The 15,685-nt window shown below is 42.7% G+C and overlaps 1 long non-coding RNA gene across 1 annotated transcript in view; it reads right to left on the bottom strand.

The window, feature by feature from the left end:
• Positions 1–432: 432 nt before the first annotated feature.
• Positions 433–15,685, bottom strand: part of LOC134160353 (uncharacterized) — a 142,273-nt gene continuing 127,020 nt past the window's right edge. The window contains exon 2 of the long non-coding RNA XR_009963530.1: positions 433–534. This is a non-coding gene — a long non-coding RNA (uncharacterized LOC134160353). The remainder of the gene's footprint in view (positions 535–15,685) is intronic.

The following is a 15,685-nucleotide window of genomic DNA, read 5'->3' as shown; positions in this document are numbered from 1 at the left end:
CCTAGCAGGACAGAAGAGATGCTTTCTCTTTGTTTTGGTGGAGGTTTCGTCCTCAGCTCTGGTTGAGCTGGCACCAGAGTAATGAGCATCCTGAAAGACAGGTTACTTCTCCCTGTTACTTGAGCACTTCAGCTGAACTATACCTCCTGCGAAGAAGAAGACAAACAAAATAAGAGGATGGCTCCCACAGGATGCTCTTAGCCTCTGATTTGCAGTTTCTTAATCTCAAGGTCTTGCACCTGCAAACTCCAGTATGTTGTTTCTGTAGTGTCCTATGGGAAGCAATTGCTGTTGCAATTAGAATCACCCTTCCTTTTCCCCCTTTCTCCTACCCCCAGTTGCAGCTTTTGTATTTTCTAGCTGTCAACAAACAGTAAGACACCATAACTGAGTGTTTTGCAATACTTTTGTTATCAGGCTGCATCCTAGTGGGTGAATCATGCTTAATCATAGAATCATAGAATAGTCAGAGTTGGAAAGGACCTTAAGATCATCTAGTTCCAACCCCCCTGCCATGGGCAGGAACACCTCCCACTAAACCATCTCACCCAAGGCTCTGTCCAACCTGGCCTTGAACACCGCCAGGGATCGAGCATTCACAACTTCCCTGGGCAACACATTCATACATTAAAGTTTAAGCATCTCTAGAAAACCAGGATTTTTTCAGGTCCTATATTGCTATAAATTGTAGAGATTTACAATTTTCATAGCAGAGATGATGCCATGAGAAAGAATCTGTTCCATAGAAATTCCCCATTTACGATTCACATCATTTCTGTAGCAAGAGTATCGATGATATTACAGGATGGTACCAGGGAAGTACTTAAATTTGACTTTACATTTCCAAACTCACTATGACAACAGTAGCCAGTTGGGGTTAATACCATGAGCTCTGTCACCCAGTGCTTCAGGAACTCTGCTCTGCTCACCTGTTGTCAGAAACCATGGGATCCTGGTTATTTTACTTCTCTTAAATCAGAGAGAGAGATGCAATAGGCAAATTGCTAATTTGCTTTATAAAAAAGCAGGAAGTGTGCATTTTGTTAAATGTATCTCAATTTGGAAAACTGAGAATTGGAAAATCCTACAAACAGCTATCAGTAAGGCATGGAGAAAAGGGATCTACCACCAAAAGAGACTTTAATAGTTCAAGGTCTCTGCAATTCACAGTGTTCAAGGCCTGGATTATTAGCAATTCATGCTTAGCTGTGCTTGAAAGTATTTTGCTTCATGAATTTGTCTCCACTTTCTTGATGCAAAAAAAGGCAAGGCCCCTATTAATAGGGATTCTCAATGCCTTATTACAGATAACAATCTGCTTTCCAGTGTGCTTTGAACATTAAACCATGCCATGGTGAGTCCTTTGTTAGCAACCTTAATGCAAATTAATGTCCAATTTCAAGGCTGTTTCTTTCTCCTAAGTAAAACAATTCTGACACGAGGGACAAAAAAAAAGTCTGCAATGCCATCATTTTACTACTGAAAATTCTTGAGTGTTTCTTAATCAAGATTTAGGCCAGACTATGAACATATTCCTCTTGACAGCCTCCACTGTAGCATTTCATTTTCCTTGTTGTCAGGCTCACTGGTCTCACTTCTGAGAAGTATCTGGTAAGTCTTACTGCGTGCTACTCAAGAGATACCATACTGCTTATACTGTACTGCAGCAGCAGGAGCTTCTACAGGGTGAACTTCAAGACTGTCAAATGCTGACACCTCGTGCACCTGCACAAAGACCTTGGACATCACTACTAAGCAAAACAAGAAAGATTTTTGTTTTGCTTCCACTCAGAGTAATTGCTTTGACCTAGATATTTTTGGAAACAGCTCTTGGGCACCTGGTACTTTCTGCTCAAACTTGCCTCTCACTAAGAAAATTGGTGCAGTAAAATTGCTTAATTTATGTTCTTTACTTTGGGGTTAGACTTGATTCTGAGCTGCTAGACTCTCAGTCTAGGTAGATAAGAAAAGAGTATTTTCCCTGCTTTTTTATTTTTTATCCCCTTAACACCTTATTAAGTCTGTTGCTTATCTTCACATGTATCATTAATAAGAATTGCATAGCATCTTCTTGTATGGAAAAGAACAGGGCAGTTGAAGAAGCTAGTTAGGTCCCCCAGGAATCTGCTTTTGAAGGTATTGGTGTCCATGAATGATGGTCACTTTTTAAAAGCCATGTCTTAGAGTACAGGAGTGGGAAATTCCGAAAGTGCCAGAAATCAAGCAACTGGGGCAGAAGGGTGACTTGACTGGGCAGGGATTTTTTTGTCTAGAACTTAGGCAGAAAAATAAAGTATGTGGACATTGGAAGCAAGGACATGTGACATGGGAGAATGACAGAGATACTGTTCACCACTGTAGGGAGAAAATTAATGGAGCCAAACCTTGATGAGAGTTCAAGGTGATCAGTACTATGAAGGACAACCGAAAAGGTTTTTTAAAAGGTGTTAACAGGAAAAAGAGGATCAGAGATAATATTTGTCTATAACTTGATGAGGCCAGGCACCTCACAAATAGGGGTGTAGGTAAAGCAGAGTAGTTTAATGCCTTCTTGCCTTTGTCTTCAACACTGATGATCAGCCTTAGGACCCATGGAGCCCAGTGCTGGAAGACTGTGAGTGGGTGAATGATAGGTCCCAGTGGACTCTGAACTTGTTCTAAACTGCTGCTCCAGCTGGTTGCATATAAGTCTGTGGTGTGCCATGGGGTTCATCCCAAGGTACTGAAAGAGCTGGCTGTTGTTATTTCAGGACCTCTCTCCACTATTCGGCAATGGTCTTGGGAGTCTGGCAAAACTTGTGCCAGCTTTCAAGAAGGGTAAAAGGGAAACCCTTGTTATTAGAGGCTTGTCAGTCTCACTTCACTGACTAGTAAAATTATGGAGAATGTTTTCTGGGAGTTATTGAAAAACACTTGAGAGACAATGCAGTCATTGGTTATAGCCAGCACAGGTTCACAAGGGGAAAATCCTGCTTAACCAACTTAATTTCCTTTTATGAAAAGCTCACCCATCTAGTTTACTAAGGGAAGCCAGCAGATGTAGAGTGGTTTTGCTTTTAGCAAAGCTTTTGATATTGTCTCTTACCATATCCTTCTGGACAAAATGTCCAGGAAACAGCTAAACAAGTCCGTAATACAGTGGGTGAATAATTGGCTGAAAGGTAGGGCTCAGAGAGTTTTAGTAAATGGGGTTATATCAGGCTGGCAGTCAGTGAGAAGTTGGTTTCCCCAGAGCTTGATTTTAGGGACAGTGGTCTTTAATGTTTTTATAAACTATCTGGTTGCAGGAATAAAGTATTCATCAATGTATGTTTGCTGATGATGCTAAACTAGGAGGAACCATGGACGCCCTCCAGGGTAGAGAGGCCTTCGGGAGAAATCTGATTTGCAGTCAGTGAACATTATGGGGTGCTTCTAGCTTGTGATATTCTATGATTCTATGGGTAGAACAAACATAAAAACCTGGCAGTCAGTAACAGTGGAGAATGCTGTCCAATCAACCATACAGTGGTCTGGATATCAGCTTCATGAGAACAGTATTTTCACAAGAGAAATCTATAATTAAAATGGAAGAGGGTCATGAGATGAGTCTTTGCAAGTCTTCATTTTAAGGAGTGCTGACTTTTCCCAGGATAGGGGACTGTATAACTCCAACGCATTTTCACTGAGCAAATCAGCCTCAGAGCTGAGTATGCTTGCTTTGTCTTGGTTTAAAAAAAAAACCAAAACAAACCAAAACCAAAAAAAACTCAAACCCACACTTTTTAATTAAAATTGCCTTAAAGAATTTATATGGCTTTGTAAGGCCTTGATGGATGAGTTCCTATCTCACTAGAGAAACCGTTCTTAGATTAGTAGTTTTATAAGGTCAGGAAAGGCCTGTAAGATATCTGTTCTGACCTACTTAAATGATGACCCTATAACTTCACTCAGCAGTTCTGACATTTTTCTAAAAAGTGTGGCTCAAACTACTTTAACATCTTGGGGATTTGAAATAACATGCTCAACTATCCATAGGGAATTGCACTGAAAAATAACATGGAGGGTTGTTTCAAAAGGTCCAGCTAGACTCTTTCATTAACCTCCAGTGATCTCTCAAGCCATGTTAACAATGTGGAAAATACTGCTAATGGTGTTTGTTAATAATGTAATAATTATTAATGTCCTGTTTATCATATTAGGGTGTCAAAAAGCATAATAAGGATGAAGGTAGACAGACTGCAGCATCTGTTAGAACTGGGAGGGGCAACTCGGGGAGAAGGAGAATTAGCATTCTGTTCTGTCTGCCTTCCCACACGCCAGTTCTTTATAAAGAGTGATTGTAAAAAAAAAAGAGAAAAACAAAGGAAAAAACCCACACATACGTGCCAACAACAAACCAAACCAACCAACCAAATAAAAGACAACACCCTACATCCCCCAACCCCCCCGAGCTAGAGGTTTGCAAAATACCAGATCTGCTCATAGCTAAAGCAACCTTCACTCTACCCTTTGTCTCCACTCAGGTCAGTCAGACCCAAATGCGAGCAGCAGTGAGCAAGAGGATACTTCTTGCACTGTGGTTTCAGGCATCTTTGTACCTTACCACCCTGGCAGACTTTCTGAGCCCTCAGAGTGCCACGTTGCTGCTGAACAAATGCTTCTCTGCTTGTTGCTTATTTCTGTCTTTTTTTTTCCACTTACCAAGCCTGCTGCTGAAGCCACCCAGAAGGTGCTTAGAAAGGGCAGACTAGTGGAAAGAGAGGATGATTGAGAGATGGACTAATCAGCATCACCCAGTTGCTTAAATCTCTTCCTGCTCACATGTTACAGTGGATGTCATGTGCCTGTTACACTTAGGGAAAGAAAACAGGAATTGTCTTTCTGCATACCACGTATCTCCCAACACATGCAGGAGCTAGCTAGTCCCACAGTGGGCAGGACAGATCTAATGTGGAAAGCAGGGTAACATAAACATCAGATAGGGTGAAACCATATTGCAGAGAGGCTCCCCAAGTAGTATTACGTGTACTTTTTATGATCTGAAGGCATATGAGCGTGATGGTGCATTCATGGTCAAAATTACCAAGGTATATGAAATCAGTATCACCAGCTGAGCCATGAGGGCTATCTGCACACTAGCTCTGAACCCGCAGCAAATGCATAATAACACAATTTTAATTTGCCACTCTTGCACTGCAAGCTTAAATAAATTCAGTGCTTTGTGGTTGCTACGTGCTATGGGTATGGACAAAAAAGACCACAGCTCTGCTTACGTGGAATGGTTTGTTAAACTGGGGCAATCTTCCCACAAGCCTGAGTCTTAATATGCTCAACAGTGATACCTGGGATGTTCAGCAGGCTACATAGCCAGAAATAGCTATGTGTCAGGTGTTCATGTGAGTAAAAATAGTGTGGGGAAATAGACACATCTAGCATGTGCTTTAGCAAGTCAATGCATTACAGCAGAAAACACACATATGAGAAAGAGACACACAAAAAAAGAACTGTACCATATTCTTTTAGCTTAATGAGTTCATAACCCTATTTTACAGGTGGCATGCTGAAGAGCAAAGTGATTTAACCTGGAAACAAGCAGCAGAAGAATAACCAGTATTTTCTGTATTGCATATAGCTGAGCTTTCTACTGAGCCTTGCTTAACATATGCAGTGGCTCGTTCATAAACACAAGCAGCTGGTCCCAGGCCTACAACGAACATAAACAAACATTAAAACACACACAAGAGCAGCAGCAAGAACAACTTTTACTTCATAAGTGGGAATAAGTATTATCTGTATCTAAAAAAGCTGGAAATATGCTGGAAATATGCTGGAAACGTAGACCAAATCATGACAGTAACACATCGCTAAGAGTGTGGGAGGATTGGCCTGTGTAATTGACAGACAATGTTTTCTGAGCCTTACACCTTTGTGGGAATAAGCACTTTTCCTGCTCACAGAGTTCAGCTGCCAGTTTTGCTTTGAGAATTTGTTTTGTACTGCCAAAAGAGGGAAAGTCTGGACATGCTTATATAAAGCATTTGCACTTTCTTTCTCTCCAAGGGATTTACTCGTTTTGTTTGAGGTTTTTTTGGTTTTGGTTTGTTTTTTTTTTTTGTTTGTTGGTTTTTTTTTTGTTTACTTGTTTGTTTGGGATTTTTCCTGTTTTGCTGGTTTTTTATGTATAGAAAGGCACGTTTTTTACTGGCAATGTACAGTCCATTATTTTTTTAACATGGAAGGACCCTGCACAAACTATAGTACCACTACCCTTAGCAAAAGCCATCTAAACCTCAATAGTGATGAAGTCACAAAGTGGAAGCCACAGATGAAAGCATGTCCTGAGGAAAAGCAGGCCGCACATTCATTCCTGGCCTGCTGAGGTGGATGGAATGCATTCTCACCTGTCCTAAGGAACACAAAGAGCCTCCTGAGACTGTAAACTGTATCATGCTGATACCATTTTAGTCAACACTTCTTCCCTTTTCCCTGTTTGCATTCCATCCCTAGCAAGGACCAGCCATCCAGGTCACAGATCTCAACCTGACATAGTTTATGATGGTCTGTATGTCAGGATCTTGAAAAAAACCCAAACCAAAACAGCAACAAACACACACACACACAAAAAGACAAAATATATATAAAGAGGTACATTCAACCTTTGATTCCTTTTGGTGGTATAATGGTGAGTTGACTTGGACTCAGTTACAGGGTAATACATAAACTGGTAGCCAGTGCCATGGCCTCTGGATAGCCATTCCTCTAGACTTTTGCATTCTGTCACACACTCTGCTGAGAATTGCTGATTTCTTACACAGACTTTATTGAAACCTGTTAGAAACAAGAAAAAAGACAACTCATTAATGCACATTGTATGCAACAGGACCACACAGAATTGAAAAGGGCCTAATGCCAGGTATGTATCCAGGATTATTTTTCAAGACCACTGACAGTCCAAGTTCTGTCCCTTGACAAACACATTTATTGCAGTAACTTTTTTCCATAGTTCCTTCTTCTTGTTTCCTTGGGTGTGACTGCCCCTCTTGAGCCTTTCCTATCCCAGCACACCAAGCTGTGCTAAATTAGCACAGCTCACCTGCTTCCTGAAACTTTGCTTGCTGCTCTTTACCGGAATTACCCTCACATGGAGGTCTCATGCTATGTTACATCCTGAATCCAAAAGAACAGCCTGGTATCTGCCAGGTTCATAGGGGGTGAAGATGTACATCCTCCATCTCAGTGTACTCACAGGCACATTCAGCTTCATACCAGACCCCAGGCATTACTTCAGGAAGTCAGAAGAAAAAGGCATTTTTACAGCTTTTCCTTGCTGCAAGTGCACGCAAGAAGCATCTGTTGAGAAATGTGGTGGCCTGGATTAAATAGGCTTCATTGTAGCTCAAACTGAGGTCAAAAGAGGAATGAGAAATGCAGCTGAAGAAGTATACAGTTCATTCACAAGTGAGAGAGACTTGGAAGAAACAATCCAGACGTAACTAACTGATATTAGGTAATCTAGGATTTTGACAGTGTAGCAAACAGTGATTTGTCTAAACTGTCAGCATTCTTGTTTGAAATCTGCTTGAGAAGATGGAATGCAAAGAAAAAGTGTAATTATGCTACATGTTAAGTTTTATGTGGATTTTGGTGATGCTTACAGGACAAAGGAGCTGGAGTTAATGGCCATAGGTCCCTTCCAGCACAATACTTGGCTTGTGATTATTCAGTCATTTCTGATGGGTCAGGCACTTTTCAGAACATGCATGTGCGTGATATTTTCCTGCCTCAGAGACCATATGGTTGAGCAGATATTTTCATGTCCTGTCATTTAGCGATTTCCATAATATGTACAAAACAGCTTTCTCAGCTTTCTCTTTAACTTGGTAAAATACTCTTCTAGGACAAGTGAGTCCTGTCACCATTCTTCTTCACTAACTAGTATGTTATGTCTTCATTAACTGTACTCTATCCAAAAATCTACTTTATTACCAGCTTAGTTCTCCACTGGCTCCTCAGTGTAGTCTTATGTGCACGTATGGCTCAACACCACAAAACTTGGCCCCTTGAAGTTGAGGCATTCAGTAATATGCCAGGCATAATTTAGCTAAGAAAAGTGCAGGATGTCAAGCTTTAGGTAATTGTAGAGAGAGCTAAGACTGGACTTCAAGAGTGCAGAATTTGGCCTCTTCAAGACCCCGCTTAGTAAGGTTCCATGGGATATAGCCCTAGAGGGCAGGGGGGCCCAAGGCTCTTGGTTGATATTCAAGGATCACCTGCTACAAGCTCAGGAGTGTTGCATCTCAACTAGAGGGAAGTGCAGCAGGAGGGCCAGGAGACTTCCTTGGATAGATAAGGAGCTGCTGGGGAAACTTGGAGGGGAAAAAAAATGCTTATAAAAGGTGGAAGCAAGGACAGGCGGCCTGGGAAGAATACACGGATGTTGTCTGGGAAGCTAGGGACCAGGTTAGGAAAGCTAAGGCCCAGTTAGAATTAAACTTGGCTGGGGATGTGAAAGATAACAGAAAAGGATTCTATAAGTACATTGCAAATAAAAGACTAGGGACAACATGGGCCCTCTCTGGAAGCTCTCAGGAGAACTGGCTACACAGGATTTGGAGAAGGCTGAGGTTCTGAATGACTTCTTTGCCTCAGTCTTCACTGCCAAAGGCTCTGACCGCACCACCCAAGTCTTGGAAGGCAGACGCAGGGATTGTGAGAATAAAGACCTTGGGCCCACTGTAGGAGTGGATCTGGTTCGCGACCATATTAAGATCCTGAACAAACACAAGTCCATGGGACCTGATGAAATCCATTTGTGGGTCCTGAAGGAGCTGGCAAATGAGGTTGCTAAGCCACTGTCCATCACAGTAGGAAAATCATGGCAGTCAGGTGAAGTTCCCGACAACTGGAAAAAGGGAAATATAACCCCCATTTTCGAGAAGGGGAAAATGGATGACCCAGGGAATTACAGACCAGTCAGTCTCACCTCTGTGCCGGGCAAAATCCTGAAGCAGATTCTCCTGGAAGGCATGCTAAGGCACATGAAAAACAACAAGGTGCTTGGTGACAGCCAGCATGGCTTCACTAAGGGGAAATCCTGCCTGACCAATTTGGTGGCCTTCTATGATGGGGCTACAGAACTGATGGACAGGGGTAGAGCAGTTGATGTCATCTACCTGGACTGTAACAAAGTGTTTGACACTGTCCCACACGACATCCTTGTCCCTAAATTGGAGAGACATCAATTTGATGGATGGACCACTTGGTGGATAAAGAACTGGCTGGATGGCCGCACACAAAAAGTTGTGGTCAATGGCTCAATGTCCATCTGGAGACCAGTAAAGAGCAGTGTCCCTGAGGGGTCTGTGTCTGGACCAGTCTTGCTCAACATCTTCGTTGCTGACATGGACATTGGGATTGAGTGTGCCCTCAGCAAGTTTGCCGATAACACCAAGCTGTGTGGTTCGGTTGATACGCTGGAGGGAAGGAATGCCATCCAGAGGGACCTTGACACGCTTGTGAGGTGTGTTGATGCCAACCTCATGAGGTTTAACCATGCCAAGTGCAAGGTCCTACATCTGGGTCGGAGCAATCCCAGGCACAGCTACAGGTTGGGCAGAGAAAAGATTCAGAGCAACCCTGTGGAGAAGGACTTGGGGGTGCTGGTTGATGAGAAACTGAACATGAGCCAGCCTCAGTGTGCGCTCGCAGCCCAGAAAGCCAACGGTATCCTGGGCTGCATCAAAAGGAGTGTGACCAGCAGGTCGAAGGAGGTGATCCTGCTCCTCTACTCTGCTCTCATGAGACCTCACTTGGAGTATTGTGTGCAGTTCTGGTGTCCTCAACATAAAAAGGGACATGGAACTGTTGGAACAAGTCCAGAGAAGGGGCACGAGGATGATCAGGGGACTGGAGCACCTCCCGTCTGACGACAGGCTGAGAAAGTTGGGGCTGTTCAGCCTGAAGAAGAGAAGGCTGCATGGAGACCTCATAGCAGCCTTCCAGTATCTGAAGGGGGCCTCTAAAGATTATGGGGATGGACTCTTCATTAGGGACTATAGTGGTAGGACAAGGGGTAATGGGTTAAAACTTCAACAGGGGAAGTTTAAATTGTGTATAAGGAAGAAATTCTTTCCTGTTAGGGTGGTGAGGCACTGGAATGGGTTGCCCAGGGAAGTTGTGAATGCTCCATCCCTGGCAGTGTTCAAGGCCAGGTTGGACAGAGCCTTGGGTGAGATGGTTTAGTGTGAGGTGTCCCTGCCCATGGCAGGGGGTTTGGAACTAGATGATCTTAAGGTCCTTTCCAATCTCTTTCTATGATTCTATGGTATAAAGACAAGTTGCGTATGAAATTTCAGCTACTGCTGCTGACAGTGTAAGCAAGCATACCACCACTATTACAAACACACTGCCACTAGTGGCAGCTCTGACATCTTTGAAGTAGAAAACAAAACCAGGAAAGAAATTGTCTTGAATTTCTTTATTTCGTGGTTGGGTTGGAAGCAGTAAGGAAGCCTGGACTTGGTGACAAGAAGCTGCTCAGACTTTGGGTACCAGGGACACAGTGTTGGAAGGCGGCAGTCAGAACAGGAATGATAGGTTGCAGCCAAGGGATACTGAAGGACTGAACACCAAAGAAAAGGAAAAACGCATCCTCACTGAAGAACCCCAGGAAATACAAAAGCAATGGGGTTAATCCAAAATTAACTGATTGGAGTTTACAGCAAGAGGTGAGACATAGGGGAGTATGCTTACAGTGGGAGTGAAACAGTTGTGATGCCTATAACAAGTAGTAGCCACAGCTCATCAGTCATCTTGTATTTTCTGGGACTGTGGTGGGTTTTGTAGGCCTTGGGAAGAAAGCTTGATTTTAAAAGGATGGGAGGTGTTTAAAAAGTTGCTATCTGAACTGTTTTCTTAGTGTTTTGATTTGTTTTTCTGAAGCTTCACAAAGGTGGCTTCCAGAGCTATTATTCTCAGTCCTCCATGCCTCCCACTGAGCTGAAGCAACATGTTCACACACTGCCTGCTGGACACAGGACAATGTATGGTAATCATAAATCATCACAGGGCAGTTCTAAACTTGCCATGCACACACTACACAGGCTCAACTTCAAATAAAATATTTTTCTTAGAATTATATCACTGTTTGGCACTGTTGGTTCAGGCTCTGGCAGTTCAGATATTCCCACTACTTTGCCACATGTTCATCTTCTTGCCTGTGTCTGTCACTGGTGGCCACAGCCTCTCTCCTCTGATACTCTACTACAGACAGTGACCTGCATAGCTCTGGAGGGAGCATACATTACATTTCAGCTATCCTGGAGAACAGGAGGGGACCTGGGCATGCATTTCAGTGTCCTGGCTTTCCATTTAACTTGTGCTCAGAGTTATGACCCGCAGTTTGGTTTGTTTTGCTATGAATTATGCTTTAAACTAAATCTTGATTGTAAACTAACCCAGCAATACATCTTTAGCTCAGAGATTCCTTGCACTTTTTTTCTGCTTTGTTCTTTCTTTTTTTTTTTTTCTTTCTCCTTTCCTCAGATATGAGCAATTGAATACCCATCCTAGGATGGCTAAATCCAGAGGGTCTATACTGTAATGATCACAGAAAAGACATAGCCTATTTGGTAAATGAAGCAGCTTATAAGGAATACAATTTAATTGACTGCAGCCTGATTTATAAATTAAAGAAACACACACATACATAATACATGTAACAACAGATGGCATAATTCATCCCACCTAATTTAAGCTTCCAAGTTACAAGGCACTAGGGAGGGAGTTTAGAGTGCTAGAGTCTGTGGGGTGAGCAAAAGAGGTCCTCCCCCTCAACTGCACCACGACCATCACCATATCCTTCCAGCAGCAACAGCATGGGACTGGCAGCCTTCTGCTCCCCAGGAAGTAACACCTTTGCAGCCCAGCCCACATCTTGCCCAGACCACAGCTCTCAGCTCTCTTTGGGAGGCGGGTACCAAATTTTAGTGGCTGTTCCTGTGTCCTCAAGTGCCCCTTAGGATGAGCAGGGCTAGCTCAGTCCCTAACCAAGGTACACAGGGAGAGCCAGCAGAATGAGAAGGTTAGCATGTGAGGAATGAGCTAATTTATGTGCTGTGTTTTGTAGCAATGGAAAGCAAGTGGGTTAGACTGCTCCCTGAGCCTCAAATGAATTTTAAGCACACAGAGTCCATTCTTAATTTGATTTAGGCAAAATAAAGCTGTCCCTGCACGCTCCCTTCACCCCCTCTCTCGAGCAGCTGTGGTAGCAGAAGCAAGTCTTCCAAATAAATCAATGTAAATCAATATGATATCGTGCATAGTAGAATGGAATGATGCTTTATCTGCAGCTGTAACTAATTATGCTGATGGAGAATACGAGGTGATGGATTTTTAGTTCACTTAAGATTAATTGATGCCTTGATACTTAGACACTATGATATATAGCAGTAGATGTTAATAGGTCACTGAAAGACAAATCTCTTTTTAGCCTTTTGCCTACACAAGCTGCCAATGGAGTTCCACCTTAAAAACCAATGATAAAAAAAAAAACTCATTGGAGGAAGGATTTAAGGATTCAGCATTGCTTGTTGTCTGTACTTTGAAGTGAGTGCTACTCATTCAGACTGCAGATGCAGCATCCTGGAAGCTGTAGATGTTACTTGCATGAGCAATGCAAACAGGAGCTGATGGCTCATACATGCTGATAATGATGACTGACAAACTAAGGGGTGGCTTTGTGTTTGTTTTTAACATGATGTTGTGACTGGATGCCATGGTGATTGGAGGTATAAATAGACAGATGTTTTGGATAGAAGCATTGGCTCTTTCAAGCAAAAAAATGTCAGTTCATTTGAAGAATGCTCTGCACTTCAGCTTAATCCTCTCACAGCACATTTATCTATCCATAAGAGCAAAATTTCATTTTTAATGAACCAGACTCATAATGCCAGAACCCCAATATCTTTTAGGAGGAAAGTAGCTCCTAATAAAAGCCTTGAAAGAGAAAATTTCACTCAGAGTAGTTGGAACTGCAAGGCTTGGAGATTTGCTGACAGATCCTAGGGAAAGTGCTGCGTAGAGATATTACACTTGTCATTTTTCATCAGTAATGCCCTAAAGGGAAATTCCTTTTATTAGGCTGTTCACAAAAGAGTTTATGTCCTGTCTAATGAAAAGAAAAAAGTGGATTTGTTTTTGTATTTTAATCCTTGTGTAGCTGTAAAGTTAAATTATATTAATTGTTTACTGTGTTTCTGAGAGTTGGAGTGCCTTTGGTAATTAATCACCCTGGAGTTGTTGCTGCTCTCTGTGTGATAACCATAGTATTTAGTATGTTGATGAGACCAGACACAGCCTTGTTCCCTGCCTTAGTGAATTCAGCGAGATGGTTAAAAAGCAAGACCTTGCAGTTTCCCCATCTGCCAGCTGTATGTAAAAACATGAGTGTAAATGTGGATAGGTAGGAAAAAGCCGGCTTTGGACATGACTTGGCACAGTTGAGTTGTGGTGCAGGTCTGTCTTGGCTATATGGATGAGCAAAGGCTGAGTCACATCACCAGGTGAGAGTCTGAAGGTGTCCTAGCACACCGAGCTGAGAAATTCCTATTGCTCTGTTTCTAATCCCCTTCTCTCAGCTTCAGTGAAGAAATTCACTTCATGCTGGACTCCACCAAAAGCCTTGCTCACATCTGAACCAAAATCTTTGCTGTCCATCTGGTACCAATGCAGATCTGGGTTGTACTGCCAGTCATCATCGATGAGTTTGATGGGGACAGTCTTGTGCCTTCACACAGCTGCCATCACCCACCCTATGTGTTCTCCCTTGGGGGATAATCTGCCCTGAGTGTAAGGTCCAACCTGCTGCTTTCTTCATGGAGCAGTTCCTTCCTGCTGCACGTGCAACTGCGTGTGCACATACGTGTGTGTGTGTTTGTGATGGATGGGGATGGACAGAGCTGAGGGTTCATGCATATCCTGGCAGATGGTTTGCCCAGGCCTGAAGAAAATCAGCCTAACATTCCTCAGGCAGTCTAAATTTGGGCCAAAACAGCTGATGTGCTCTCGTGTGGACCCTATTGTCCATGTGAAAGAATCCTGCATTTCTTGTTCCTTAGGAGTGGCTAAATTGGCACTGGATCTAAGCCTGGAAAAGAGATGGCTGAGGTGCAGGCTAATGACAAGATTGTGCATGCTGCAGGGATGCTCAGAGATTTTCTGGAGTTATGGGCACCAAATGAAACTGCAGAGGGTCTCCTTTGCAGAACAGTAAGACTGTTGTTGTGGTTTAAACCTAGGGGCCAGCTAAGCACCACACAGCTATTTGGTCACTCCCCACCCCCAGTTGGATGGGGGGGAAGAGAATCGAAAGTGTAAGAGTGAGAAAACTTGTGGGATGAAGTAACATTTTAATAATAATAATGTTAAGAATAATAATGTAATTGAAAGGAAAATAACAAAGAAAGGAAAATAAACCCTAAGAAGACAAGTGTTGCAAATGAAAACAATTGCACAACACCAATCAAACAATGCCCAGCCAGTCCCCAGGCAGTGGCCCCCCTGTCAACCTTCCCCCAGCTTTACATGCTGAGCATGATACCACATGGTCTGGAATATCCCTTGGGTTAGCTGGGGTCCACTGTCCTGGCTTTATCCCCTCTAACTTCTCATGAACCCCCGATCTACTTGAGGGTACCATGGGGTGGGAGGTAGAAAAGGCCTTGATACTGTGCTAGCACTGCTCAGCAGTAACAAAAATGTCCTGTATTATCAACGTGGTTTTCAGCACAAATCAAAAATGTAGCCCCATACTAGCTACAACCAAGAAAATTAATGCTGTCCCAGCCAAAACCAGCACAGCTATGAAGCCTGTCACCCGAAGACACCTCAGATGCTGAAATTTTTATGGCTCATCAGCTGGACTGGATGAGTTCTTGAAATAAAACATGAAGATCCATTATAAGGCGAGACACTGCATTTACGTGAGAAAGTCCTCGACCTAGCAACCTATAAAGATTGGCAGAGTATTCTGGCAAAGTATTGCTATATGTTGTCTTTAAATTCTCCCTAGGCACTCACTCGCAGATGGCCACTGTGAGGGACCAGAGAGTGAATTAGATGTATTTCTTATGTGTCCTGGTACAAGTGGTCATTTTCTTCTCGTGTGATGACCTTGTCTAGCTGCTCTATCTGTTGCCTGTAATCTGACCATAGACAGGAAGTAATGAAGGCAGAAACGGTCTTGCTGTTTGTATTTATAAAATTAAGGATTTGAGTAAATGTTCAGGGCTCCTAGGTGTGTCAAAATACACATAAAAACGTTGAGAAAAATTGTAAGTAGCTAAGTGTTGCAGCACACATGTTCTTCTGTAGCTGGTACTCACACAGTGGTGCCAATTCCATTTCTATTCTAATAACTTTTGAATATATAGTATGCTGTGATCCCATATGCAGAAACAGTGTTATGAAGAATTATAAACATAAAACATAGTTTAAACAGAAAGCAGAGCATATTCCTTTGCTAAAGAAGTATTTTATAACCTGCACAACTTAAAATTTTCCTAAGACAGATATCCTGAAAGCTGCTACTGGTTGAAAAATGGAAAGGCCTTTGCCTTTGCCTTTGCCTTTACCTTTACCTTTGCCTTTGCCTTTGCCTTTGCCTTTGTAAAGCTGATTTATGCCAGAGGTTGCTCCCTGGGTC

This window comes from Pezoporus occidentalis, unplaced genomic scaffold (genome assembly GCF_034315485.1).
Source record: "Pezoporus occidentalis ecotype Australia unplaced genomic scaffold, CSIRO_AGI_Poc_V1 ctg16, whole genome shotgun sequence".
NCBI lineage: Eukaryota > Metazoa > Chordata > Aves > Psittaciformes > Psittacidae > Pezoporus > Pezoporus occidentalis.
The sequence above is the reverse complement of the archived record's forward strand: the minus strand, read 5'-3'. Positions and strand labels throughout refer to the sequence as shown.